We start from the raw sequence: 6000 nt of genomic DNA on the forward strand, positions 1-6000 counted from the left end.
TGGCCGGAGGCCCACGGAAGCTCTCTACATGCTGCAGCAATAGAGATGATGAAGGAGGAACGAGGCGAAGACATAGGGAGTGAAGAATGGAGAAATTGAAATATGAATACAGCCTAGGAACGCGAGAGGGACATATCGTGCACAGAAAGGCTAGTCATTCTGACTGGGTGTGTGAATGTGTATGTCGTGTGTATGAGTGTTTTTCTGGATCCTGTATTTAGCCATGCGTGAGGACCAATCTCTGGTGTACCAGCAGTTACACTTACTGCATTATGTTACTTAATACACACACACACACACACACACACACACACACACACACACACACGTACACACAAACAAATAAAAATGTGCGCAGTATAGTTATACACACAAGGCATGCACATGAGCACACTCTCAAATACTGTCTCTCTCACCTACACCTGTCTCCCTCAGGCCATTCACCTTCCACCAGTCATCAACACATACACACACACACACACACACACACACTAATGAACAGCCATATACAAGCAGTCACACACTAACACACACACACTTATCCATAGGTAAATATATATATATATATATATATATATATATATATATATATATATATATATACATATATAGTATGTAAAGATATATCTATCTATCTATCTATATATATATATATATATATATAGTATGTAAAGTCCATTACAATTTGCTGCCTTGGGATATGCTTAGATGCCTCCTATCAGCTTCACAGACACATGCACCAAACATATTGAAACACATGATGCACACCAGCATATACACATCGAATCATTTCCTCAGGATACTCCTCTGCCCCCTTCTACACACCTTCAGTCCGCCACCCCCCAGACACTCACACACCCACATACACACAAAGCTAACACCAACACCACATACATGCCCACACACGCTCACAGACACACATATACACACTCACACACCCACATACACACAAAGCTAACACCAACACCACATACATGCCTACACACACTCACAGACACACATATACACACTCACACACCCACATACACACAAAGCTAACACCAACACCACATACATGCCCACACACACTCACAGACACATGCTCACAAAGACACACACACAGACTGCAATGAAGCCCCACCAGCCTTACAGTTCTATTTACAGGCTTTCTCTCTCACATACACACTCACACACACACACATACAACCACACGCACACAGAAAGGCCACTATGTGATTAGTTCTTTCAACCATGCTGTGTCCTCTACTCTCCTCCCTTGCACCAGTGGCAGAGATGACCTCAGCCATGATTCACCGTTTTCCACTCTTTGGAGCCACACATGGTGACATGCAAGTACTCTTACGCACACACACACACACACACACACACACACACACACACACACAACAACCTTTCACACACACACACACAAAGTGAGAGGCATGTTCACAAATACATTGTGCCAGACCTATACACAGGTTCTTGTCGCTCAACTGGTAAAGCATGATGTTAACACAGAGAACACAAGCTGATCCAGTGTGCTGTTGTAGAATACCACACAAATGTGCTAGGTGAACGTGTCTGCTGTACAATGAAATGTGATGTAAATATACATCATTGTTCATGAACACAGTAATCAAGCTTTTTTTATATATATAAAATGCATACTCTGGCATAAAATTACGTTCACACACAGAAACACTCACTTGCTCGGACTGTCATGTACACGCATATCCCAAGCAGAGGCAGATGTATGGTGGGGCTGAGATCTGGGATGTGCCTGTCTGCTGTCCACGTGCAAATCCTGCTGAAAACATCACTGTTCACTCAACTCTCAGCTCTCGCAATCACAACTCTGCTTCACTGCATTATCGTATTAAACTCAGAGTGTGTGTGTGTGTGTGAGAAAGAGAGTCTGTGTGTGTGTGTGTGTTCTGTATGTGTGAGTGAGTGAGAGAGTAAGCTTATGGAGCAGCTTCAAACTCTCTTTGCAGGACTGCTTCATCTCTTCTCTGATTTACGCCATCTCATCATTTTGGGTGAAAGGGGAAAAAAATGCACGCACACACACAGCTTGCTTTACTGAGAGCAGGAGGAGAATGACAAAGAGCTCGAACAAATAAATGGCTGATCTGCGATCAGTTCACCCCGGCCAGCGACTCTTGGTGAAATAAAGAGCTGGACTAACAAGGACTGTCAGTAACGACCACGACCACATAAACAAAGCATACTAGCACGATCTATGAAATAAACTGTTAAACGAAATAAAACGATCACTTGGTAGATGAAACGGTGGTGATTGAGAGGGGAGAAAGTGTTTGGCACTCACCAGAAAGTTCTCTGAGGCTGGTGCTTCCGCGGGCAGTAATCCTTCATGTGAAGCTTGGCTTCTGCGCTCCCCTGGCCGCGGCGACTCCGACCGGACTGCAGGCGTTCAATTCAGGGGCTTGTTTTGATGTGGCTCCTCCAAGACAGTGCACGCGACCTGAGCTATTCAAATCCTCCACGACTCAATCGCTCGCTCGCTCACTCACACACACACATGCACACACACACGCGCGCTCTCTCTCGCTCAATTGCTCGTTCACTCACGCGCTCGCTGCTTCTTCTCTTCCTTTCTCTTCCCTCTTTTATTCCTTCTCCTCTCTCTCTCACCTCCCATGCTTGCTTTCTCTCTCTCTCTCACTCTGTCTCTCTCGCTCGCTCTCTCTCTCCCTGGCTTTTTCTCTCTTTCTCACTGATGCTCAGCAAGCTCTTCGTTCTGTTCCGGTGTGTGTGTGGAGCCCATCTGTCCTCTCTCTCAACCTCCTCTTCAAACCGCCAACTCCCGAGTCTGAGAACTGTGACTGTGTGTGTGTGTGTGTGTGTGTGACTGCTCGTGTGCGTGCTTCTGTGTGTTTGAGAGAGTGGGAGGGAGAGAGAGTGATAGAGTGAGAGAGGGAGAGAAAGGAAAACAGTGCAAGCATAGACTAAGCGGGAGTGAACAAACAGGAGGTTGCTCTCTTCAATATTTCTTGTCTCTTTTTCTCTCTCTCTCTCTCTTTTGTTCTCTCTTTCCCTTTCTCTCTCCTCTCTCTCTCTCTCTCTCTCTCTCTCTCTCTCTCTCTCTCTTCTCTCCTCTATGGCTCTCTCTCCCCCTCTCATCCTCCATCACTGTCTCCATATTTCAGAGCAAGACAGAGTGTATCATCATCAGCACAAAGGCAAGGCTAAGATGGAACGTGTTTGTGTGTGTGTGTGTGTGCACGCACGTCCGTGGTATGGGGGTGTGTGTGCTTGGGGGGGGGGGGTCTGCACGCGTGCCTCGCTGTTTAATTAAAAAAAGAGAAGGCACAGCTGCAAAGATAGAGAGAGAGAAAGAGAGTATGTGGGGGATAGAGAGAGAGAGAGAGATGATGGGAAGAGAGAAAGGATGGAGGTCCATGGAGGTGGGGTCAGAAAGAAAGGATAAGGTCTGGGGGGGGGCGCTAGGCAGAGGAGGGGGGGGTGACAGCAGGGAGGAGGGAAGACAGTAGGACATCAGGGTCATCACCAGGGTCAGAATAAAAGGGAGGAGGAGAGAAGAAAGGATACATAGAAATAGAATGAAGTAAAATGAATGGTGAAGAGGTAGAAAGAACCAACAGATGGAGGAGTGAAGGGAAAGAAGGGAGGAGACGAAAAAAAGAAAAAGGCAAATGAGATGTTTGTAAAGGCAGCGAAGAATAGATTAGCATCAGCGTAGGGATGGGAGTAAAGCCCAGCAAAGGAATTAGCAACCCTTTGCACATGTATAATTGAAGCTCTGCTGAAACCAGTGCCTTGAATAATTCACCAAAAAATGTGAACCCTTCATCTGTCTCCGTGGCGATGACGCAGCACCCCTTGCATTTTTACATGTTGTGAAACAAAGGCGTGGTGGCAGTTTAAACTAGACGCCCCCTTAATGCGCGGGGTGGGGGGAAGCAGAGACCTAAACACTCTTCAGGGTCATCTTAGGCACCCATGCTTGTCCCAGATTCCCAGGGCTGAGGGAGGACTCACCCCCTACTCACCATTATCCGTTAACATGACATTTAGGACCATTCGCTGGCATGGTTGCAGATGATAATGTCATCTACGTACATTTGTATAATGCATTTATTTAAGTTCAACCTTAATATAACCTATGTACATTTATATAACCTAAGTACATAAATACAGTTCCATACATAACATTTCATTCCACTGTCCTTATGCAGCCTGCTGCTTGCCTAATTAGGCTTAATAGAATTCACAATGAGGCATTTTGTGTGTGCATTCAATAATGCTTTAGCATACATGTTTATCTAAAAAATACTTAGAGAGCAGCACATGCATACATTTTCATGGAACGTTCACCTTACGGGGAACTAAAGTCATGACCTTGACGGTGTGTGAGCCATATGTTCTGCCGTTTGGGTATACCCTCCGCATTACAAGTAGTGTGCTTGAGTGCTTGTTATGGCCAACAGTCCTCAGTGTCTATGACTCAGCATAACAAACCAGTGGCAAGATGTGTCATTCACCAGATGTAGCCCTGCGCAATGTGGCAGGCTTTCGTCATCAGGCAGCCACCGAATGCATTGTGTCCGAGGTTTAAAATGATTTTGTATGAGTTAGTGGCTGTGCTTTGCAGAAGAACACACGGTGTGCCATTTGTTTTTTCTTTTAGAAGAGGTCAAGTGGAAAGGACAACTTTTAAGTTTGAAATACTCGTTTATTCATTTTGTTGTAATTTTTCATTTTACGCTGTCTGTATCGTAAAAGCATTTCAATTTGGTACCCATTTACACCCCTAACTTGTACTCTGGGCCCAGACATGTTTTAGCTTCCAGCCGAGTGAACATTCTCAGCATGACACCACCAGGGCCTGAGCTGGAAACGTACCACATCACTGCCTGCTACTCACACAGACACCGAAAAGAAGACATAATTTCTCATCATCGGCGCGTATGACTTATCATCGCGCTGAAACGCCTTTTTCTCTGCCATCTCCATTTTATCGCGCTGTTTACCGGCACTTCATCAGCGCTGCTTATCTGCCTGGTCTTATCTGTCAGACAGACTCATCTCGGGGCTCAAACACACCTTAATGCCACGGCAAAATCACTCGCAGCCATTTCCTTCCCCCTAGAGCACGCTGCACTAACACTGCACTGCACAGGAGGACATTTTTCTGTAGTCTGTTTTTTTTTTTTTTTTTTTTGAAATAAGAGATAGAACACTTTATCCTGTCTGAGCGAGCAGAGAGATGAGTTCATTCAGGAGAGAGAAGGGGAATGAGAGAGAGAGAGAGAGGGAGAGAGAAAATGAGGTTGGAGGGAGAACAAGCACAGAGGAGAAAAACATTGCGAGCCCAGGATGTATCACTTCGGTTGCTAAGAGCATGACATGGGTCACGCCAGGACATTTTAGGTCATGTGAGAGGGGAAAAAAAAGAAAAAGCTCACAAGCCCAAAACCAACATCACGCCAGCACCTCAATAGTGCAGATAAGCTCCCCGCCTCACAATTAACCTGAAGAGCATCAGAGAGACAGAACCTCTTCTACCTGGACAGAAGAAAGAGCCTGACCTCTAGTGGGGGAAAGGGGTAACGCAAGGCCTGAACTGAATGTCCTACTGTAACCAGTGAGATTGTTTATCTTTTTTTTCCTTCGTCAAATTGCGCTTTCAGAGAAATACAGGATCTTCAGTGATGCTCATAAATCAGACCGATGGCTGCCCGGCAACCAATGTGCGTCCTAAGCGGTGCTGTATGGTAGACGCAGATCGACCAATCAATCATCCCCCCTAATGCCGACCGTGTCCAGCGGGTAGACGCAGGCTTGTCCAGAATCGGAAAGGTCTTTATCAGTGGGCCGTGTCTGAGTGTGATGGATGGGGTGGGCGGCTTCTCTAAACTGCTCCCCTGCATCCCTGCGTCCGATTTGGGAGCGGGCGCCATCTATTAAAGTGCGGCTACTCCGCTGAATAAACAATGCGTCTGATACAGACGGGCTGCTCGAGCCGTCCGTGAGTGT

At 46.1% G+C, this 6000-nt stretch overlaps 1 protein-coding gene across 1 annotated transcript in view; it reads right to left on the reverse strand.

The window, feature by feature from the left end:
• Positions 1-2837, reverse strand: part of LOC125304727 (proteoglycan 4) — a 64236-nt gene extending 61399 nt beyond the window's left edge. The window contains exon 1 of the mRNA XM_048259220.1: positions 2309-2837. The gene's annotated coding sequence lies outside the window, so the exon portion shown is untranslated. The remainder of the gene's footprint in view (positions 1-2308) is intronic.
• Between the last annotated feature and the right edge of the window lie 3163 nt (positions 2838-6000).

The sequence above is a fragment of the Alosa alosa genome, chromosome 12, assembly GCF_017589495.1.
Source record: "Alosa alosa isolate M-15738 ecotype Scorff River chromosome 12, AALO_Geno_1.1, whole genome shotgun sequence".
NCBI classification, from domain to species: domain Eukaryota; kingdom Metazoa; phylum Chordata; class Actinopteri; order Clupeiformes; family Clupeidae; genus Alosa; species Alosa alosa.